This window comes from Scyliorhinus canicula, chromosome 5 (genome assembly GCF_902713615.1).
Source record: "Scyliorhinus canicula chromosome 5, sScyCan1.1, whole genome shotgun sequence".
Lineage (NCBI taxonomy): Eukaryota > Metazoa > Chordata > Chondrichthyes > Carcharhiniformes > Scyliorhinidae > Scyliorhinus > Scyliorhinus canicula.
This window is the reverse complement of record NC_052150.1, coordinates 153,599,366-153,624,465: the sequence shown is the minus strand read 5'-3', so window position 1 is coordinate 153,624,465 and position 25,100 is coordinate 153,599,366.

Genomic DNA, 25,100 nt, shown 5'->3' with positions numbered 1-25,100 from the left:
AGAAGTATAGATTCGGACCAGGGATCTCACTTCACAGGACGTGTCATGAAGAACGTCCTGACCATATTCGGCATTAAACAAAATTTTCACATTGCGTATCACCCACAGTCCAGCGGGATTGTAGAGCGCATGAATCGGACCCTAAAATCGACCCTTAGAAAAATGGTTCAAGAGAACAATTCTACATGGGATTCAGTGCTCCCATTTGCACTAATGTTTATCAGAAATACGGTTTCCACATCTACAGGTTTCACCCCACACACACTCATGACCGGACGCCCTATGAAAGGTACAGAATTCCTTTTAGGACTGGACATGACTAGCCCCGAAGTGACGGCCCTCACCCATGAGAAAGCTGTTAAAGACCTAGTTGAGACGGTGAGGTCTGCACAGATCGCAGCCGCAGTTCAACTAGGAAAACGACGCAGACAAAGCACAGCCTGCTTTAATAAGAACGTACACCCCACAGAATTCCAGGTTGGGCAACAGGTAATGCTATCTGTGTATAACCCCAGCAGTTTTTTGGCACCAAAATTTTCAGGCCCGTATTCAATTTCGGACAAAATTAGCCCCTCAGTTTACAGGATAAAATACCTCAGTGGAAAGACTGCGTGGTTCCATATTAACCAACTGAAGGCATATGGAACACAGTCTAACCATGCACACCATGTCCTGCTAGACGCAGCAGAACACCTCGCCCCGCCCACTAGAAACACGTTTCCACCATCCCCCTCACAGACCAGTTCATCATCGGACTCGCCCACGACTCCGCCCACTGACCACAACAGACCACGCCCCGAAACGCCCACAAGCTGCCACAGCAGAGACAGCGATACTGACACTGACCTATATCAAATATCCAGACCCACCACCCGACCCCGACGACCCCGACAATGCCCATTCAAGTTTAGACCCAGCACTTTGGCACAGGGACAATTCCTACAGACTTGTCCGTAACGATGAAAGTGACCCCCGGTCACATAATTCAAAAATTGCATGCCTGATCCACACAAGGGTGTGGGATCCAGGAGAGCAGGACGACACGGTGTCTGACTCCAGATACGGCAACCCCTTTGTGACCCTGTTCACAGAGGCAGAGGAAAAGTGAGGTGTCCAGATGATGTAATATAGGAACCGCTTGAGGGAAGCGATATCCTTTCTGATGGAACCTGCACGTATGTTTTGTTTGTAAGTTTATGTTTGTTTGTCTTTAATGTTAATGATTCAGTTGGAGGTTGGACACCTTCTTTTCAGCCGAAAAGCTTGTGACCACCTCGCACGCACTTTAGCTTGTCCGCAGAAACCTTTGAGAACTTCAGTTCCCAATCCAATGGTTTGATTGTGACCACCTCACACGCACACTAGTTTATCTGCAGATACCTTTGAGAACTTCAGTTCCCAATCCAATGGTTTGATTGTGACCACCTCACACGCACATTAGTTTATCTGCAGATACCTTTGAGAACTTCAGTTGTATCCTCTGGTGAACCGAAACGGTTCACGACTTGTTCCCTGTTTTTAGATGTTGGAGCATCTTGGCTCCTCCCTTGTTTTTTAGGTGCCCCTCTATTCGGCGAATAGAGGTTGCAAACCCACGGTAAACACATTCTTGCCCGTTCATTCCAGGTTACTCAGGCAGTGGAGAAACGGCACTGAGGACCCGCCCTGTCTGAGAACCCACTTTGGTCAGCCAAGCTCGGGTACGGCACAGCACGCCTTACCCGGGGATTCCATTCAAATCTTACCCGTAGCGGCTCATAAGCAACCCATTCGACCTTTTGTTTCAAAATTTGTTTTCATTTTTCGTTAGGTAGCCCTTAGGCCGCCATCCCACATGCTATTTACATCCAGGAACATTCGGATGGTAAATTTGCAAAGCCTGCGAGACGGCTCGCAGGAGGAGAGTTGTTAGGTGTATTCTGTTCCTAAATTCGCTTTTGAAAAAACAAATGAGGGGAGTCACAGGGTGTGACTTGGCCAGTCATTTAATGGGTCAATTGGAATGAGAGGACAGATAGACTAGCAAGTACGGATATTAAACTGTGTATTGACAGATACTGTGCTTGATCCCATAGCTTTCGAAGAGTCGAAAGAAGGTTCACGGCAAGGATCGGCCATATAGGAGGAAGAGAAAGAGAACAAAGAGAAGACCATGATGGAAGCCTACCTATTACTGTTAAATGTTGTATTTGTATATGTGGAAGCAAGTCACGTTTCCCCTACAACCCCCGCCGTCAATGTTTCCCTCACACCAACTTCCCCGTGCTCAGCTCTGATCAGCGAAGTTCAGACATGGTGCACAAAATTTATGACATGGTATTCAATGTCGTACGTGATTGAATCACTGCTAGTGATTGCAATCCTCTGCATAATTGTACAGACCCTCAGGTTGAGGAAATGGAGAAGGAGAGCCTCCCGTTCCTGCCCCTCAACCATTTACGGAGTTCAATCCCCTATTTTCGGTTTTCACCAATCCCCCCAGCCCCTCAATGAATAAAGCAATATGTTAATAAATGTATTATATTGTTCTGAACTCAACTGCCGAGTCAGAAAGTGATATGTAATGTGGTGTGAATGGATAAGGTTTTTAGACTGTAATAAAATGTTTAAAGTAAGATAAGGATAGTACTTGTGATAGGTAGAGGTTCCCGGTTTTTGGTAATGCATGTCCCCTTTGACATAGCGCCAAGTAGAGATGTCAGATAAAAAAATTTTCTTCCCATAGTTAAAGACAGCGTAGACGCCCAGGAACTTGCTAAGGTCAGGGAACACAAAGAGGGCACCCAAAGGCACTCAAAGAAACGTGCATAGGTGATCCTTCACAATTTCTTGTGAGGATCACAAGGAGGGAATGTAGCCACCTAAGATGGACACTGGGCTACAAAATGGAGAACTGCTAAGGCTGCAGGGAGAAAACAGTCTTAGCAAGGACAAGCAGTTTGCAGAAGACTAATTAGCATTCTGCAAGTACAGAAACCAGTTTGTGGCCAGGTGCAGAGTGTCAGCCAAAGGTGTAAATGGCAACAAGATCTACATAGTAATGAGGTGATCCAGATCCAGACCCCACACAATAGAAACATTTAAGTATGAATGGATACTTTTGAGTAGACGCCCAGACAGAACGGCACCATAGTATCCAACACAAAGAACCATAGGTACCGCCCCACCCATCGAGAAGCGACCCTCAGATTGGGGGGTTTGGAAGATATCGATTGGGAAAAGGCCCAATCGATACATGGTAGGTAAAAGACCGCCACGAAAGGGCCCGGACTTTGGGGGACCTATAAAAGTAGACCCCGCACATGGTTCGGTATGTTTTTGGCTCCGGCTCTCTGCTGTTTTCATCGCTCCGGCTTCGCTTTGCTGATACATCGCATCCTGACTCCAGTTCCATCACCAGCCGTTGAGCCATCAGCGACCGAACTGTAAGTGCCACCACAATGATCGCTACGGGATCCAGACTTTGCTAGACCCTGACAACTTTAAGTACCTGAGAGTTGCAGACCAAGAACGGGACGAAGGCCTTGCTCCCTGACCTTGCCTGTTCCTGTCTAGATAAGTATTTTAGTTGTTTAGCATTAGAAGTAAGTTAGTCTCTTTAGCGTATGCATGTGTATTTATTATATTTGTCATAATAAATATCAATCGTTTGGACTTACTAATCGGTGTACAGATTTATTACTTTGAACCTGACCTTGATATACTTGTGAGGTGTCTAAATACGGCACCTGGCGACTCCTGAGCATAATTACATACACAGAGCCATAGCAGTGTTAAGCACACGGCCTTTAAACGGAGGCGTGTTAATACACTCCAGTAAAACGCGCAACACCATCTAGTCTGCACTGATCCTTTGAAAGAGTGCCCAACCTAGGCCCACTCCCCATCCTATCCCTGGAACCCTGGAACCCCATCTAACCTTTGGACATTAGATGGCAATTTAGCATGGCCAACTCACTTAATCTGCACATCTTTGGACTTTGGGAGGAAATCAGAGCACCTGGAGGAAATCCACACAAACACGGGGGGGGAATGTGCAAAGTCTACACAGTCACCCAAGTTCAGAATTGAACCCAGGTCCCTGGTTCTGTGAGACAGCAGTGCTAACCACTGTTACCATGCTGCCCAAAACCAAAACCGGATACACCATTGAATTTAATTTTACCAGTGTTGGGACTCGAACCCACACTTCCACAGGGACTGCAAACTTAACTCCACACCTTAGACTGCTCGGCCACGCTACCTAGTTTCCCTCGTTCTTCTTTGTACCTGCGTCTTTGCTGTTTGCTAAGTCCTCCTCTTCACCATGTTGGTGATGTCATTTTGCCAGGAAAGCAAGCTTTCCTCTTCCAGCTGATGAGGCCTTGGATGGTGTAGTCATTCTCGTCAAACCAGTCTTAGTATTTCCTGGTCTTGGAACCAAAGGCTTCTTCACAGCTTGAGATGATGGCTGTATAGAACACAGAACATACAGTGCAGAAGGAGGCCATTCGGCCCGTCGAGTCTGCACCAACAAACTTAAGCCCTCACTTCTACCCTATCCCCATAACCCAATAACCCCTCCTAACAATTTTAGACACTAAGGGCAATTTATCACAGCCAATCCACCTAACCTGCACGTCTTTTGACAGTGGGAGGAAACCGGAGCATTCGGAGGAAACCCACGCAGACACGGGGAGAACGTGCAAACTCCACTCAGACAGTGACCCAGCGGGGAATTGAACCTGGGACCCTGGGGCTGTGAAGCCACAGTGCTATCCACTGTGCTACTATGCTGCCCTCTTCAGCTCTTTCCAGTTTTCCCCTACTCCATTAGAATGGACACTTTTCTAGCGTCTTCTCCATGTGGGGTGAGCAGAGTGGATCCTGAAGAGGGCTGCTCAGTCATGAAGAACATAGAACATACAGTGCAGAACGAGGCCATTCAGCCCATCAAGTCTGCACTGACCCACTTAAGCCCTCACTTCCACCCTATCCCCGTAACCCAATAACCCCTCCAAATCTTTTTGGCACTAAGGGCAATTTATCATGGTTAATCCACCTAACCTGCACATCTTTGAACTGTGGAGGAAACCGGAGCACCCGGAGGAAACCCATGCAGACACAGGGAGAACGTGCAGACTCCGCACAGACAGTGATCCAGCAGGGAATCGAACCTGGGACCCTGGCGCTGTGAAGCCACAGTGCTATACTTGTGCTACCTGCTGCCCAAAACTGTCAAAATGTTCTCCTGTTCCCATCCCAGGAGCAAAATGACTGATTCAAACTCCACTGGCTGCATGCTGGTCCAAAGCTAGGGACTTCCAGATCTCACAGACCTGTCCCCATCACCTCTCACCGATCAATACTGGGTTTGTCTGTGTGAGTGGGGGTGTGTCCCTTTTTGCAGGTACACGCCTGGTCCAAAGATGTGCAGGTTAGGTGATTGGTCATGCTCAATTATCCCTTAATGTCCAAAGATGTGCAGGTTATGTTATGCGATTATGGAGATAGGGCGGGAAAGGTCAGTGTAGAATTGATGGACCGAATGGTCTCCTTCTGCACTTGAAGGATTCTATGGCTTGTATGGTGCATGACATCTTTTAACATGAGAATGCCATTGCACACCAACAGACACATGGGGCGGAATTCTCCATCCCAGCGGCTAAGTGCCGGCAGCAACAGAGAATCCGCAGGTGGTTCACGACTGGGGAAATTGTCGTGAACCCCTCACCAATTCCGGTACCGGGCCGCTCGTGCGCAAGGCTGACGGCCTGCACCGGTCGTGTGGAAAACATGGCTACGGCCGTGTTGGAATCCTAACCCCCCCCCCCCCCCCACCCCGAAGGCACAGCCCATCCCTGGCCAGCCCCCCACCACTCTCCCTAACTCTACCTGAAGGCCCCGGCCAGCGGCACGGATCCTGGATGAGTGTGGTGGCGCTGGACAGCCGGAATGCTGGGACCCGACTGCTGGGACCACACATGGCCCGCGCTGTCAGGAACGCGGCCCATTGGGGCAGTGCATCGCAGGTGGGTCGGCAGATCATGCGTCAACGACCTTGCAATGCGTGTGGCACGCGTCCCGATGAGGTCGGTTTGGAAGGGGCGGAGCATCACGGAACATTATCTAAACTGGTGCCTGCCCCGGATCCGGCAACGGGAACCATTCTCCGCCCGATCGCCGATCCCAATTGTGGCGCGGGCTACAGAGAATCCAGGACATGTCTCCTTGACAGAGGGTAGGTCCAGTTCCAGTGGCAAGGGAACCTCGACAACTTGGGATCCCCTACTGCTGCAGCCTTCATCTGCCATCACAACTGTCAATACCATACGAGTATCTTCTGCCTGATCCGGCATTGAAAACTTGCTTTGAATTGCAATTTGTGTGGTTCCTCCCCTCCGACCTTCCGTCTTGAGTAATGCTGCCACAAACCTCAGACTCCCAACAGCATTGCTCTCGGTATCAATAGAACATTCTTGCCTCTCCACCACAGCAAGGTGGCAATCCAAGGAAAGAATCTTCATGTAACAGCTGTGTGCAATCCTCGAGAAAAATCACAGGGGCATTAAAAAAGATTTTCTCTTTAATAAAAATATTGAAGATGGGAAAACAAAGGCTGTTTGACTGACAGTCAAGCATCATCCAATTGGGTAATGAGTCCTTTTGTTTTCCAATTAATGTAGGAAGTGAGTGCACCACAAGGCTCAATATGTTGGCCCACGACTGATTGGAGTTATGGGAGCAATTATGTCATGTGATAAAACCTCCAGGAATACATTTAATCTCAGTTGGCAACCCTCCCTCAACTCCTTAACTATTGGTAAATTATCTTCCAATAAAATATTGGGAAGACTGAAGCCACTGTTTTTAATCCCCATTTAAAACTCCATTCACTCGCTGCCAACACCATCCCTCTCCCTGACAAGTCTGAGGATAAACCAGTCTGTTTGCAATCTTCGTGTTCTATTTGATGCTGAGATAAGCTGCCAATCACATATGCACATCATCACTAAGGCTGCCTATTTCCACCTGGGTAACATTGTCCATCTTCACTCTCAACTCACCTGCTACTGAAACTGTCATTCATGCCATCATTACCTCGAGATTCAACTATTCTGTCCCACTCCTGGATGATGTCTCACACACTATTATCCATCAATCTGAGGTTATCCAATATTCAACTGTCTATAGCTTAATTCGCACCAAGTCACATTTACCTATTATCCCCATGGCCATTGACGTACATTGACCCCTGATCGAGATTTTGTTTTAAAATTCTCATCCTTATTTTGAAGTCCTTCAATAGCCTTGTACTCCTTGAACTAGCTTTTCAAAGTAGGGTTGGGAACCAACAACCTGATGCATTCTGAGTTCCGAACATGCACCTCAACTGTGTCACTCTTGCGGCACTATGTGTTATATTTTAAATAATGACTTATCTAAAATATATATATTACTCTTGAATCCATCAGGATGATAAAATGACCAATAGCCTTCTTGTTGAAAGATTAACTATTTAATGAGTAATAAAATAATAAACTGTGAGTCCTTTTAGTCAATACTAAACTAACAATAAAGTTAATGTGGAGATGCCGATGCTGGACTGGGGTGAGCACAGTAACAAGTCTTACAACACCAGGTTAAAGTCAAACAGGTTTGTTTCGAACCACAAGCTTTCGGAGCACTGCTCCTTCCTCACGTGAATGAAGAGGAAGGCTCCAGAAACATATATATATAGACAAAGTCAAAAATGCAAGACGATACTTTGAATGTGAGTCTTTGCAGGTAATTAAGTCTGTACAGGTCCAGATGGAGCATGTTAAAGAGCTGTGAATTGTCTCAAGCCAGGACAGTTGGTAGGATTTCGCAAGCCCAGGCCAGATGGTGGGGGATGAATGTAATGTGACATCAATCCAAGGACCCAGTTGAGGCCATACTCATGTGTGCGGAACTTGGCTATAAGTTTCTGCTCAGCGATTCTGCGTTGTCGCACGTCCTGTAGGCCGCTTTGGAGAAAGCTTACCCGAAGATCAGAGGCTGAATGCCCTTGACAGCTGAAGTGTTCCCCGACTGGAAGGGAATATTCCTGACAGGTGATTGTTGCGCGATGTCCGTTCATCAGTTGTTGCAACGTCTGCATGGTCTCGCCAATGTACCACGCTTCAGGACATCCTTTCCTGAGGTACACAATGTTGGCGAGTCGCATGAGTATGTACCACGTACCTGGTGGGTGTGCTGTCACGTGTAATGGTGGGATCTATGTCGATGATCTGGCACGTCTTCTCCAGAGATTGCCATGGCAGGGTTGTGTGGTGTTGTGGTCGCTGTTCGGAAGGCTGGGTAGTTTGCTGCAAACAATGGTTTGTTTGAGGTTGCGCAGTTGTTTGAAGGCAAGTAGTGGGGGTGTGGGGATGGCCTTGGCAAGATGTTTGTCTTCATCGTTGACGTGTTGTAGGCTGTGAAGAAGATGTCGTAGTTTCTCCGCTCCGGGAAAGTACTGGATGACGAAGGATACTCTGTCGGTTGTGTCCTGTGTTTGTCTTCTGAGGAGGTCGGTGCGTTTTTTTGCTGTGGCAGGTTGAAACTGTCGATCGATGAGTCGAGCACCATATTAGCACAGGGCTAAATCGCTGGCTTTGAAAGCAGACCAAGGCAGGCCAGCAGCATGGTTCAATTCCAGTAACAGCCTCCCCGAACAGGCGCCAGAATGTGGCGACTAGGGGCTTTTCACAGTGACTTCATTTGAAGCCTACTTGTGACAATAAACGATTTTCATTTCATTTCATTTCATATCCCGTTTGTACGAGGGCATCTTTCAGTGTCTGTAGATGTCTGTTAAGCTCCTCCTCATCTGAGCAGATCCTGTGTATACAGAGGGCTTGTACATAGGGGATGGCTTCTTTAATGTGTTTAGGGTGGAAGCTGGAGAAGTGGAGCATCGTGAGGTTATCCGTGGGCTTACGGTAAAGCAAAGTGCTGAGGTGACCGTGCTTGATGGAGATGAGTGTGTCCAAGAATGCAACTGATTCTGGAGAGTAGTCCATAGTGAGTCTGATGGTGGGATGGAACTTACTGATGCCATCATGTAGTCATTTCAGTGATTCTTCGCTGTGGGTCCAAAGGAAAAAAAATGGCATTGATGTATCTGGTGCATAATGTCTGTTGAGGGTCCTGTGTGGTGAGGAAGTCTTGTTCAAATTTGTGCATGAAGATGTTGGCATATTGAGGTGCGAATTTGGTCTACATGGCTGTTCCATGTGTCTGAATGAAGAACTTGCTGTCGAAGGTGAAGATGTTATGATCCAGAATGAAGCGGATGAGTTGCAGAATTGCGCCTGGAGCTTGGCAGTTGTCAGTGTTGAGTACTGAGGTTGTTGCAGCAATGCCGTCGTCATGGGGGATGCTGGTGTAGAGTGCCAAGACATCCATTGTGATGAGGAATGTTCATGGTTCAACTGCTCCATGGGTACTGAGTTTCTGTAAGAAGTGCGTTGTATCGCGACAGAAGCTGGGTGTAGCTTGTACGATGGGTTTCAAGATGCCCTCAATGTAGCCAGAGAGGTTCTCACACAGGGTCCCATTGCCTGATATGATAGGCCGGCCTGGTGTGCTGGCCTTGTGTATTTTCGGGAGGCAGTAGAGATCTCCAACGCGGGGAGTACGTGGGATGAGAGCACATAGTGTGCTCTGAAGGTCTGGATCCAAGGTCTTGATCAAGGTTGAGTTGGCGGGTGTGTACCTTGCTCGGATCTGCGGGTAACTGTCTGTAGTGTTCCTGATTGTTGAGTTGTCGGTACACTTCTTTGCAGTAGTCTGTTCTGTTCAGTATGACGATGGCCCATCTTTTGTCTGCTGGTTTGATGACGATGTTGCGGTTGGTCTTGAGAGCGAGGATGGTGTAGTGTTGTGCATGGGTGATGTTCGGAGCTATCTTGTGAATGTGACTGATGAATCTGGCATTGACGTGACTCCTGATGGCTTGAGCATACATGTCAAATCTAGGGCAGCGATCTTCCGGAGGGGTCCAATTCGACTCTTTCCTCTTCGGTTGCCGTACCACAGATCTCTCGGTCTTCTGTTTCAGTTCATTGGTTGTCTCATTGGGTTCGCTGTCGGCCTCTTGGAGTCTGTGGAAGAACTCCTGGAACCTCATTCGACTGATGAATTCCTCCGTGTCTGCCGCGAGACTGATGGGGTCCATTTTGGTGGTGGTGCAGAAATTGAGCCCTCTGCTGAGGACTTTGATTTCGTCTGGCTGAAGGGTGTAGTCTGACAAGTTAACAATAGATGTCCCTATATTGTTTTCTACTGTGGTCCCGGGGGTGGCTTGGTTGCTGCTGGTGGTAATGCGAGTATCTCAAGCTTCCTGTTCTTGGTATGCATATAGATGGCGTAGTATCGTTGTCTCATCTGTTTGGTGGTGTTCCGCAGCTGGTCTGCTGCGTCTTGAGCGCAAGTTGAGAATATGGGCTCTATCTTGGTTTCAAGGTTTCGCCGCCTGATATACAGCTTGTGTACGAGGTGGTTGAGGAGTGTGAGAGTGGTGCGATGGCAGAGTCTCTCAGCGTAGTCTCCTCTCCAAGTAGCGTCTTGCATTTGTGACTTTGTCTATATATATGTTTCTGGTACCTACATCTTAATTCATCTGAGTAAGGAGCAGTGCTCCAAAAGCTAGTGATTTGAAACAAACCTGTTGAACTTTAACCTGGTGTTGAAAGACTTCTTACTGTGCTCACCCCAGTCAAACGCCGGCATCTCCACATCATAGCTGCCATCAACACCGCAAACTGCGGGAGCAAAGTGGGGAGGATTGCCAAGAAGATCCAAGAATAAATAAAAGGCATAAAAGGCAGGGCAGCACGGTAGCATGGTGGTTAGCATAAATGCTTCACAGCTCCAGGGTCCCAGGTTCGATTCCCAGCTGGTTTACTGTCTGTGCGGAGTCTGCACGTCCTCCCCGTGTGTGCGTGGGTTTCCTCCGGGTGCTCCGGTTTCCTCCCACAGTCCAAAGATGTGCGGGTTAGGTGGATTGGCCATGCTAAATTGCCCGTAGTGTCCTAAAAAGTAAGGTTAAGGGGGGGGGGGTTGTTGGGTTACGGGTATAGGGTGGATACGTGGGTTTGAGTAGGGTGATCATGGCTTGGCACAACATCGAGGGCCGAAGGGCCTGTTCTGTGCTGTACTGTTCTATGTGGGTGTTGCTTTGCTACTGAGGCCTTCTCAGGTAGAGAAGAGTTTAAGTTTTAGTTCAGCTAATTTGATTGCAGTTGGAGATAGGTAGCGAGAAAGCAGGTAGCTCTCACAACTCTGGTAGAAGCAATTGGTTTAGAAGGCTAGAGATGGATCATCTCTCTCAGATTTGCTGGAAGAAAAGCCATACCATGGACTAATGGTTAAAAAAACAAGTGGAGAGACCTGGAGAGCAGCTAGGTAAGGAAACTAGAGAAAGGAAAACAGTTTCCAAGAAGTATGAGGTTAAAAATACTAGAACAGAGCACTGTTCAGTAAAGACATACAGGGCTGAGATGACAGCTGAGACACCAGACAGATATGTGAAGTGATTTTCAGGTTTGTGAAATTTTACTACAGCCTGCGGAACATGAGTTGAAATAACAATGGGTGAATCTTGGAGTCTGTATAAAAACAGTTAAGACAAAGGAAACCTAAAAGTGAATGGGATAAAATCCTGGACTGGATTCACTGTTAAATTTGGAGTGGAAGCTTTGTTTAAAAGTGTATTTGTAAAATCTGGCCTGGAGTTTAGAATGCAAACCACTAAGGGAAAGTAATATTAAGAGAGAAGATTTTCAAAGCATGTTCTTGGGAGTGGAGTTTGGAAACTCACACAGGGCAATCATCTAGGGGGATTCTGAGCAGAAAACCACAGGTACTAACTTGGGTTCTGGGCAGAGTGCATGCATTTGAATACAGTCACCTTGTGTGCTTAAGAGGGGCGTTTTGTGTTAATGAGACCATTGTAGATTAAGATGTACTTTGAAATGAAATGAAATGAATGAAACGAAAATCGCTTATTGTCACAGGTAGGCTTCAAATTAAGTTACTCTGAAAAGCCCCGAGTCGCTACATTCCAGTGCTTGTTCGGGGAGACGGGTACAGGAATTGAACCCACGCTGCTGGCCTTGGTCTGCTTTACAAGCCAGCTACTTAGCCCACTGTGCTAAACCAGCCCCTACTTTGTAATCCTTCTTAATACGAAAACCAGTGTGTAATTGTTAAGCTAAGGGGGTGTAAGGTGTATTTTATCATAATCCAATGTTTCATGTTGAATAAATGATTTTTCTTGTTGTTGAAACTAATTAGTGATCCTGTGACTTTGTTCCTCCATGTTTTATTTAAAGAAAGTAAAAGTTACAATCTTTTGAGCCAAGGTTGAATTCTAGCATCTTCCGGTCCAGTTGTAACATCAGTTGGGATCATGACATCAGAAACTCATGAAAAATTGCACAACCGGCAAACAATAAGAGCCATACTACCGCAAGAAATGTAACAAAGTAGACCATCAATGCACCGGGATCGATGGCCATTGTAATTGCAGAGTTGTCATCTCAATTGTTCAAATATCATGGCTGCAAATGTAGAACAAAGTCAGAAACCTAATATAACCATTAAATCAAAAGTATCTATCATTACCTTATCATAAGCAAATTGGAAAAGCAGGCGTCTGGCAAAATGTTTCCTCTGACATTATTGTGCACCCTTTTGAATGATTACCATATAGCTTCATTCTACAGCAGGACACACTCCACAGAAGCAACTTGTACCTGTAACTCTTCCCACACACATATTCTTAAAGAATCTCATGGCAAAAATCTGTCTTTCTGAACCTTTCTTCTAGATATCTATGTGTCATTACTCCAGCTGAAGGGTAGACATTTCGGCCTGACTGTACATTCACCTGACACCTCTCATGGCTCATCTCTGCTTCTCTGTTTCCAAGCAAAGATCATAGAAGAAAGCAGACATGAACTGGAGGAGTCCCAGTTCACATTCACTTAATCACTGTCCTAAAGATATTCATTCACACCTAATGTCATATGTTTTCAAGTTATGAACATTTAAGACAATACCATGCAGTCCCAGTGGTTTAAAGACCCTTGAATCACTGACTTTGACGGTGTATGTAGAACAGTTATGTCCCTTCCGGGGGTTCATTGTGTGAAATCTGGGGATAGCAATACACAGAGCATGAGTGAGGAGCAGCAGATGATGGTTGTAGCTGACATGCAGAAACCCATTACCTGATCTGTATCCTTTCCAATTGCTCAGCATTTGGATTGAGGCCTTCCATGGTCTGAGTTCATCCAAATATCGCAGTTTCCAGGATTACATGGCTCCAGTGAAGTGACACCTTCAAAGATACTTGATGTCAAATATTCCAAGATTTTCATTTGTATAGCACCTTTGGGACCTCAGGATTTTACAAAGTGCTTCACAGCCAATTGAGTACTTTTTTGAAATCAATGGCTGTTGTAACCGAGGGAAGGTAAGTGCACACCACGTGTAGATACAAGCTCATAAATATTGACAGGTATGGGGGTGGTGTATCATATATGTAGTTCTCCATGCCTGGCATTAATTCTCAGCCCCTTGTCTCCTCCTTCCAAGCAAAAATAGAGATTACCATTAGGTTGCCCACATTGGGGAGCATAACGGCAGCAACTGAAACGACTAAAGTTTTGTGTCACCACCTTCAAAAATAACTTTGAAAAGAACAAGACTTTTCAAAATAGTTAGGACCATAAATCTACTCTGAAATAGCATTTTCTTAGTTCGGCAAATTGTAATTGTCAGTGCTCTTTTAAATGTAACCCTCTGCCACTGTCTGAAGTCCCTTTGTGCAATGTCCACTGGTGACAGTTTATTCAACAGGGCAATCATGAGTTATTACCTGTGAATTTACCTACATCTCAATGTGGCTGATTTCAACTTGGGAATGAAACCTTGCTATCTTTGGAAAGGCTTGGTCTGTTTCTTTATCCAATGTCCTCTGCCCTCCTTACAAGTACATTATTTAGGGATGGGCAATAAATGCTGGCCTAACCAGCAATGCCCACATCCCACAAATTAATTTTGAAAAAAGTCTGAAGACTCATGATTGGGTTTTCCACCCAGTTTCCTGTTGCTCGTATGCATCAGTGCTGATGAAAATAAGTATTGTCAATTGTGTTCAGCATATCTGTGATGAGATGGTACATCAATTTGCAGCTGAATTGCACATTTGGCTGAAACTAATCCACAGAAAATTAGCTGACAATAAAAAGTCTTGACAAGCACTCCGGCCACATGAACGTCCTTACTGGCAATGGCAAAAAAGAAGGGAGAAACATTGATCTTAAATCTCTGTTCTACTTGAGCAGCACATTTGAATTGGGTGTGAACGTGTAATAATCACAGTTACTAGAGAAAGGCAGGTCATGCCTAACAAATTTGTTGGAACTCTTCCAGCATGTAACAAGAGTTGGTGAACATAAGGTGGTAGAAATTATAAAACTTGCCTTTCAGAAAGCATTTGATAAGGTCCTTACAGCTCTATGAGCTGATGGGAAAGCTCATGCAATCCACAATCCTGTTCTAAATTGTATGATTCACTTACTTGCTTAATAGAGAGGGTGGCATTTAATAAGAAGAGTGCAGCTCCCAACAGCTGGACAGGAAGCAGGCACCACTTCCACTTACATGTGGGGAGCTGCAATACACGCAATCAAAATGCTAATGTAATGTGTGTGGTAGGCACATGTCCCACGTGCAATCGCAGCGGAGGATTGCTGTCAGCAGCCTTCCTCCCCATCAGCTGCTGAGGAGTTTGCAACAAAGCATAGAGATCATAAAAGAAAAATTGAGACATATTGAGGGCAGAAGGATGGCATGCTGAGACACTGTCCATGTTTGTAGAATGTATTTTGTTCATTTGACTATTGCGTGCATTAGATGCATTTGTTGGGACATCCTCCTTCAGAAAGAAAATTGCCACTGTCAATGTTTGCCAGTGGTTGCTGAATGAAGGGGACTGAGAGACGTTTTGCCTGTGGAGGCAACTATGTGGAAGTTTGCCAGAGATCTTGGGCTGCATTTTCCGGTCGCCGACGCCGAAATCGCGGTCAGCGGCCCGCCTGGAGAATCCAAGCTTCTACCATATCGGGGACGGCGCCGCTTTGGCGATGCTCCGCCCCCTAAAGCGACATACTCGGAGAGTGCACCGTGCGACGTATCAACGGCCTCAGGGCATTGCCTGAGGCCCGTCCCCGATGCTCCATCCCCAACTGGCCAAGTTCCTGACGCCGTCAGTCACATGTGGTCTCATCTGTCGGGAACTAGGCGTGGCGGCTGCAGACTCAGTCCAGCGCTGCCAGTCGGGGGAGGGCCGGGGGAGGGCCGACCCGGAGCAGTGGGGGACATTATTCGGGGCTGGGGACACTGTGGGTGGGGGGGGGGGGGGGGGGGGTTGGTCCGGGGCATGCAAGCCGGCTGAAGGGGGGAGGGGGGGACTATTTCGCGAGCTGGAACACGCCACGGCCGCTTAAGACCACTGCCATGTACGCTCACGGATCTGCCAATTCTCCGGGGTGTATCGGGTGCTCTACGCTGCTGTCCTGCTTGCCCCCAGAAAAACAGGGAATTGGTGGCCGTTTTGCGGCAGTTTTTCTAGCGTAAAACGCCATCGTTTCCACGCCGGCATGGGGACAGAGCCATGGAATTGGAGAATCCAGTCTCATGTATGTGGAGTGATTTGTATTCACAAGGAAAGGCAACATGGCTACAAATGCAGCATCTGTTGGCCTCCCCATAGATGGTTTGCTAAGCAGATTGGCCAAGGTCACTGATGAGTGAGAGAATTAATGTGCTGCTCGTGTAGCCATTGCCTTTGCAGTGTGGGCAAGGAGCAGAGAGATGGCTGATGATAGCTTCAGTGACTCGAGTGTCAATTCAAAGCCAAAAGTCCAGGGCAGACGGGCACGGGGCGGGATAGTGATCTCTTTCCAATCCCATGTGAGAATGGTCCATTACCTTAGCCTTCTAGGGGGTAGAGGACGTGTAATGTGATAGCTCTGAATAGAGGCTGGCTGAGGTGGGTGCACACAATTGGAGCAGGCAAATGCTTGCAGGTAAGGAAATGATGGTCAGAATCACTCACTGTCAAAATGATTAAACATGATGTTGGCACTGACAGCCCTGGCCTGTCTCTGCATGGCCCTTGCATCTGGGAGAACTGCCACAAAATCTCTGTCGAACTATTTCTCACATCATCTTCATCTGAAGAGGTTCACAACCTCTCCATGCTCTCAATTGGCCTTCTCTTTGCAATGCTATGTTGTACACCATATAGGAGACATGATAATCCGGAACCCCCCTCTGTGGTGAGTGTTATAAAGCACCGCTTAACAGGTCAGGGCATCAGAAATGCATTTTGAACAATCCTGTGGTCTCTTTTATGATTGTACTTATTCAGCTTCACACTTCCTTAAAGCTTTCGGGATGAAGCATTGGTGTCATGAGTCATGTTCTGAGGGGATAGCTGTGGACACCCAGGATCCAATCCCACTTTTGGACAAGTTATCAAAAAGCTGTGGCAGATGAACATATTGCCTGCCCAATCTGCTAATACTGTTGCTTTATAGTTGACGGGATTCAGAATGGCATAGTAATGAGTTCTTTGTGCTGTATGTGTCATGAGAGCATGCACAGATCAGTAACCACCTCCCGAGAAAGCCTTCGCCCCACTGACATTGACTCTCGGACATCGCTCTTTGCCGATGACATAGACTCTGACTGGGCTTCACTTGATCTCCCTTCCCCCTCAACTGGTGTTGGCTGATGGTCTTATGGCCTATGTTGTTATGTGACCAGGGTACTACTCCACTGAATCCTCTCCTCTCAGCCCAAGTTTGCAAACGTATTGGGTGTCTGAGACACATTGCAGATCCACAAAGTGAAATGTGTGAAGAAAGCAGGCAATGATATGCTCTGCTGTCACGATTTCCATTCCCAGAGCAGTTGTTCAATGGGTATATATGTCTCTCCCATAGGCCACACCCTGAACTCCTCTCATCCTATAATGGCCTCCTCTCACAGGAACTTGATCTCCTATGAGGTAAAAGTTTCCTGATCGCACCTACTTTCCAGGAAGTTATAAGCTTTTTAGCAGACATTTCGCAGCCGAGACTGGCTCCCTTCAGATTGTGATTTTCCCCATGCCCCCAAACATGCCAGTGCCTTGCTGCGCTGGCAGCTGAGGATCTTAACACAAGCAGCACCCTCTTGTCAGCCCAAACATTGCATCATTTGAGAACGTGAGCACCCACGTACTCTACCCCCTGCTTCCTCCTTTCCATTATATTTTTTATGGTTACATCCCCTTCTGCAGCTGAGTTAAAAACAAATTCTCACCTCAGGTCCAAAGATTGAACAACCTCACCTGAAGGCTTTCCTTCCTTATGCTGCCTGGAAACTGGAGGTACGCTTTGCCGATGCAACACTGATTTAATCCTGAAGGTAGAACTGAATTTGGTGTGTTTTCCAATTAATGGGTTTTCATGGGATAGAAATGAATGATATATAGGTTCCTACTACCTGGCTGTGAGTTGGACTCTCCGCTGCTGACACTCAATCCACTTTACCTCACAAAAACAACTTGACATCAGAGAACTGAGATATGGGGTGGGATTCTCCAACAATGGGGCGATGTCCCCACAACAGCGTCAAAACACCAGCGTTTCACTCTGGACTTTATTGAAGCAGCTCCGCCTGCCGATACGGGGCCCTGCACTTTCGGTTGGGGGTCCGCGTATGCACATGGCAGCGGCCTTCGGCAGCCGCCCCGCACGACATGGCTGACTCACAACGCAGAACAGCCCTGACAATATAGGCTCCCCTGAGATTGTGCGCGCCCGTGGATCGGTGGCCCCCGATCGCTAGCCTGGCCGTCCCTGAGGCCCCCCCCCGGGTGAAGGATCCCCCTGCCTCCCACCAGGGGGGGCCGCAGATTGAGTCCGCAGCCACCGCAGACCATTCCCGACAGGAAAAGCGTGGTTAGAACCACGCCGTCTGGAAATCGGCCAGTTGTCGTCAGTGAATCACGGGGAGGGGCCTCTGTCAATTTCCTCCTACCCCGCGGCATGTAGACCTTGCATGCATGATTCGCGGAGATTCTGCAGGGACCGGAGAATCGTGCGAGCGACGTCGCACCGTTTTTCGGTGTAAATGCTCATTCTCCGCCCCTGCGCCGAATGTGATTTAGGCGTGGAGGTTCGAACAATCCCTCCCTTTGAATCCCACCTAATTAATTATGCCATGTTTCCCTCTCTTCCGGGTCCCATTAATTACCTCCCAAAATTGGAAGGTTGCAATAGAGTTAGTTCCAATTAGATGTAACTAATTCCAAAGAATCTAGGTCTGGAGGCTCTGTTGCTCATAAGTTTATCATTGATCTTATTCATGCTGGTAGGGCAGGGGAACAGCATACTAGATTTGGCGTGATTAGTTTATTAATGTTGTAATATCCTCCTTGCATGTTTCAATATGTGCAGAAAGCATTTTGGTAGTAGCTAGGCAAGTAACTTAGGGGAAAGTAGTTCTCAAAGAGTCGCTGCTGGCATGACGATTACGGCGGCTGGAAATGCTCAAAAGGATTGCTAGAGGCCCAAAATTAAATTGCAGACTGCTTCTTTCGAAGAGAAAGCTGCGTACTACTGGAATAAGTGCAGCTGCCAAAGGTATTCCTTTTGGAGATTGTATGAAACTTTTAATCTAAAGCAATAATCCACTAAAAGAACAGTGGTCAGCCAGTACAGTTAATAGAGTGGCCCATTTCCATGGGTTGTGAGAACAGGTAAGGATGAACATCTCTGCAGTGTGGGGTCTCTAAAAACAATGAACCTCCGAATGGAGCTGCACATGGATGTTTATGCCAGTCTTTGAAATGTTCTTTCCCAGAGAGCAATGGCGGCTGGCTTGTTGAATATGATAAGACAGATTTTTGATCTTTAAGGGAGACAAAGGTTTGGTGAAGTACGCAGGAAAGTGAAGTTAAGACCACAATCAGATCGGAAATTAGCTTAATGAATAGCAGAGTAGGGCTGTAAAGCTGAATGGCTGACCCTTGCTGCTATTCTTCTGATCTTTCTTCTGATCTTCTGGTCCACAAGCACCGACTGATTTATATTTTTCTCCTCCGTGTAGGTGGCAGCAATAATGAGAGGACGTTACAGCTAGGCCAGTGTACATCGACATTGATTCGCACCTTATACGAGTCACATATAAAGCTGTACCTATTTATTAACAGAAGAGTTTGGCACAGTGCTTTATGAATAGTACAGCATTAAATTTACAACACTGCAGCTCTAACATCCATTCAAGAGGTTTGACTGTTTCAGAAACCCACAGCCCATCATGGAGTGTGTGTTTAACCAGTCCAACCCCAGAGGGAGGTCTTAAATAGAGGTGCAGCTTACTGGTCAATACTACAACTGCTGCTTCGGGTTTCAATTTCCAGAAAGGCCTTGGCCAGGATTCTCCATTTGAGAGACTAAGTGCTGACGCCGGGGCTGAATTGTCACATGGAAGAAAGCTGTGCCGGTCCCGGAGTGATTCAGGATACGTTAATGGGCTAGCACTGGCGCCACATGGAACTAGTGCAATTCCAAACAACACGGACGTCTGATTCGTTGGGATTGGGATTGACACCGGAGAGCCTGACAGGCTGCAGTTGCATATATGCTCCCCACCCTGCACCACATGCCAACACCCATATCGCCCGCCATGGCCGGATGACCTACATACACAGGTCACTAGGAATGGACCCCCTCAACCACTCAATCCAACCCCATAAAAAGTTAACGCGAAAAGCCCCTACTCGCCACATTCCGGCTCCTGTTTGGGTACACAAAAGGGAGAATTCAGAATGTCCAAATTATCTAACAGCAGGAAAAACAATGGTAAGTAAGCAGAGAAGTAAGCAAATGGACTTGGAGTAGATCATAGGATTGTTAACTCAGGGCCTGTTATGTGGAATGTAGAATACTGTGAACTGGTCCCCTTATTTAAGGAAAGATATATTATTATTGGAGGCAATGCAGAGGAGGTTTACCAGGGTGATACTGGGTATGGTGAGACCACCATAAGAAGAAAGATTAAACAGGTTGGGTCTGTACCCTTTGGGGGTTGGAGGAATGAGAGGTGATTCATGGGGTTAGATGGGGTAAATGTTGGGAGGATGTTTCCACTAATGGGAGAGTGTCAGACTAGAGGGCATAGTCGCATAATAAGGGGGTGCTCATTGATGACGAATTTGAGGAAGAATTTCTTCTCTCAACACGTGGTGAATCTTTGGAATTCTTTACCTCAGGAAGCTGAGCAGGCCGAGTCCTTGATAATTTTCAAGGCTGAGATTAATAAGTTTTTGATCAGTAGGGGAATGAAGGGTTATGGAGAGACGGCAGGAAAATGGATGTAGTGAGTGTTAGATCAGCCATGATCTTATGAAATAGCGGAGCAGGCTCTAAGGGCTGAATTTGCTGATCCTTATTCTTATTTCTTCTGGTCTTATGTTATGCAGCCTGTAAGTGTAAGTCCTCTCAATCAATAATGCACAGTAGTCTTCCTGACTCACCCATTTCACCTGCCTCCTCTGCCAAGGTTGCAAGGAAACCTTTCTGGGTTTCCTTGCCCTGAATATCAAAAATATGCAAAAGTGCAGCAGACACTGAAGGGGTGAAGTTGATTCAGGCCGATGGTGCAAAATGGAATCATAGTGAATCGACAGCCTGTTTTACAATGTCTTGAATTTCTTTTCCACAAAGGTGAATCTGACCCGGTAACAATGGTAGGTTTCATTTTGGAAGGAGGCATTGACATGTCTCCCTCAGAGGAGCTGTGATCGGAGTACTGCACTGATCCCACATGTCCAAGGTTTCTCTGTGTTTTTCTTCACTTTATCACAATTCATTAGTGTGATAACAGAGCTTAACACATAATTCTGAAGAATGTTTATAATAATAGCCCCTTCCCAAAGTTTAGATGAATACAGTCAATTATTTCACAGTTGAGTTACAAATGTCAATACCGAAATAATAGCAAAGGCCATTACAGCATGGCAGTGTGCAATAAAAGAATAGGCAAAATGTCTCCCTTTTGAATTATAATTGAGGGGAATATTTCCCTTTGAGACCTGGCTTTAAATCCAACAGGTCAGCAAAATAATGGTCTCTCTTGGATAACTGCTTTGAGATAGAAGTCTGTGTTATAAACTGCCCTTAAATTCTAAAGTGGTTGTCATGTGCTTAAAATTATGCATTGCAAAAGCAGTGCAATAGAGAGAGTGTGAATTCTGGAATTACCAGCCTGGTATTGCAACAGGTCAGGGTTAGGGTTCGGGTGTATTGAGGGATATGCAATGGTACATACATAAGAGTTAGGTCGCATCTACCCAATAGTCTGGGAGCAGTCAACATGACCACCAAATGGAAAGTGGAAATATATTTCATTTCTCAGCCTTGTCATTAATTATTAAACAAAAAGAAATTCTAACATAAATTACAAGCAATGCCATCACCTCACTACTAATCCAGCAATTTAAGTACTTTCTGAGGTTTTCTATCGTGGTTGTTTGTAGTTTCATATTCGTAAGGGTTTGGTTTGTAGTGGGCCGACAAGGACTCTTTTATTAAGTATTAGTGGTCGCGGCTATGTGAACAGGGTATTTTCCCGATTCCCATCAGAGGAATGACTTTTCATTCCTATTCTCAGAAATATTCAGTTTTGAGTTGGTTGAGAGGGAACTAACTAGATTGACAAGATCCACACCTACCTGCAGTTACTCACTGACTGCATTTCCATTGCAAACACATACACAACACGTAAAAGGAAACACATTATCACAAGATCAGCCACCAAAATCACAGACTGCTCGGAACTGACTTCAGAAGGTGTTGTTTTTAAATGACTTCTGGTTAAACCATGATGCATTAGCGACGTGTATACAGTTCTTGTCAAAAACAGACTGGCAGAGGCCACCGAATGTAATATATATTTATACATTATCAGTCATCAGATCAAAGATACTCAACGATCATTTTTCTGAAACTATCCAAGCAATTGCAGTAGACTCAGCAGCACACGGCAGAAAGGGAAATCGCACAGAAATAATTAAGCTGTTAATCAGATTTATTTAACTCTTCGATAACTGCAACAGGATTCTTGCATTAAAAATATAACATGTAGAAAATGGCACATCTGTGTTTTATGTGAGAATAATATGGAGATATAAATGTATGAAATAGTAACTTTCATAATATCTACTTTCATTCTTCTACGTCGGGCATTTGTGATTTTTCTCCTGCAAAATTGACAATCTTGTCTGTGTCAACAAAGAACAAAAATCAAGGAGAAGCTTGAGTGTGTTTTTTTACAGTGAGGGAGTTAAAATTGACATGTAAATCATCAAACTTTTTTTTTTACTTAGTGGATGGAAGGAACCTATTACATTATTGTGCTTTAGCTCTAGGTAGATATATATCAGACTACTTCCATAAGTTGGATCTTTGCTCTCTATTAATGTACTTTTGACTGGAATCAAATAATCAGGTTATTTATATAGAGCTCAATGAGCAAAAGAAACTTTCATTCATTTGGCACCTTTCATATCCTCAGGACATCCCAATGTGCTTTATTGCCAATTTACACACAGCAGACTCCCATATAACTGACTAGATATCTGTATTGCTGGCACTGGTTAAGAAATAAATGATTGTTTCAGCTATACCCTCTTCTATAAACAGTGTCCCAGATGATTTTCCACACGCGCCCTGCGGCATGTTTCTGGGAAACAGGAGGAAGTCTCTACAATTGGCCGGCAGTGGGATCTTCTGGTTCTTCTGCTGTCAATGAGATTTCCCATTGAATCCACCTCACGCTGTCAGGAAACCCATGGTGGGGGTTCACCATCACTGGCACTTCCAGCTGATGAAAAAGGTCTGAAACTATCTCTGGTTCTATCCACAAAAGCTATCTGACCTACTGAATATTTCCAGCAATTTATATTTTAATTTCTGCAGTATTTTTCTTTTGCATTGATACTTCCAATTTGGTTAGCACGGTGGTGCAGTGGTTAGCACTGGGACTACGGTGCTGAAGACCCAGGTTTGAATCCCGGTCCTGGGTCACTGTCCGTGTGGAGTTTGCACATTCTCCCCGTGTCTGCATGGGTTTCACCCCCACAACCCAAAGGTGTGCAGCTGAGGTGGATTGGCAAAATTACCCCTTCGTTGGAAAATAAACAATTGGGTACTCTAAATTTATTTTTTTTAAATAAATCAATGGCCCTCTGATTTGTCATCAAATTCTGTCACTTAATGTAGCTGACACTTAATCTACAGTTTATATTTCACCTACTGGCTAAGTTGTGTTCTTATGTGTCTTGCCTATCTCTAAGGTAGCAGAATAGACATTTCACTAAACTGTAACATGGACTATAAATTGTCAAACAGATTTATTAAATAGTGAACGGATAAGTGAACATAATCAGCGATACACTAGAGATTTGCACTAATTACAGCCTTAATTATCCATCCTCAAAGCTCTGTCTGCTGTGTTAAACTGGAATGTAAACTTGACCATACACAAGGAGGTTGATTTTCAGTCTCCCTGTATTAAGTGGTAAAAGAATGGGTAGGCTACCCTGTAAGTTCACTGCTCAAATGGTAAAGGCAAAAAAGTATCCCCAAGGCTCTGAATATTAATATTTACTTTGGGGTTTGCTGCTTACCAACCACAGAGTCCCTCTCACCTATTTGTCGCTCCCTATCTCTGACCTATTTGTCGCTCCCTATCTCTGACCTATTTGTCGCTCCCTATCTCTGATAGCTTCAGATAGACGACTAAGTATTAGCTAGACCCACTGACTAATACTCTTAAATGCGAAAAGAGCTACCAATCAAAGAAATGCTCAAACAAAACACGCAAAGATACTTTTATTTGAATTAAAAGGCTTGACTCTCTAATCCTGACCTACGAAGATACAGGAGCCCCAAATGAATGTGAATCAATCAGAAAGTGAATCTGAATCAACCGGAATGTGAATGTGAATCTGCGTTTTGCAGTAAATTGCAGTCAAAACTCAAGTGTACCAGTATTTTGAAGTGCATTCTGGAATGAGTCCCATTATCATTGAGGTTTCACTCCACAATAGCTGCTCTTGCATTTCCAATGCAGTCTATAGGCTTTTTGTGTGTGTGTGATATGCTCACCATTGCTGCTGGGAGCTTAGGATGTATCATAATGTGGGTATGCCACATTCAAATGGTCAATTCTGCGTGTCTCATCAAAGTGATTGAGCAATTGAGTTAAAGAAAGTGGCAGATGCTACCTGATACTGCAGTTGAGCTTTGCTTTTGAGCAAGCAACCTGAAGAGACTATGAAGAATTATTTTGCTCTTTAGCTGGATGGAGCTGACCTGAATTTGGACAATCTGAGTGTTTGTGTCAGCACTGGGAATTATTTCATTTCCAACTCCAGCAAAGAGATTACCAACTTTGGGAATTCCCCACAGACATTCCTTTGTTTGGAATTTACTGGAGAATGACAAATAGCAGGATGGAAAAAAGGAGGCGGAGGCAGCATGTCAGGAAGAGGCACCCGAAAAGGAAGTACCACCCCCCTCACCCCCCCCCCCCCCCCCCCCCCCCAATTCAATTTAGGAGGGCAGCCAGCCAGTATTCTCAAGGTGCTGGATTTTCCAAAGTGTCGGGTGCAATAAGAATGACAGAATAAAATCATTCAAAATGGTTACACAGGAGGATATTCAGACCACTGTGTCTGTGCCAGTTCTCTACAAGAGCAACTCAGCTCCCATTCTCTCAGGCATATGCGACTGTGAGCTTTCAGCTTTCTAAATAGAAAGGCTGTCCACACAGTGATCATATAGGTCAAATCACCAAATCAAAATTATTCAGCATTTCAATGTCAGAGTTGCTGGGAGAGGTTGCCTTTTGGGCCATAGGAGTTCACTCTCCTTAGTCTCTTCAAAGAGGAATATGTAGTAATTGGATGGTTTATGTGGTGATGATCCTGACTTCCTGCTACCTTGAAAGATCATGTTGGGCTA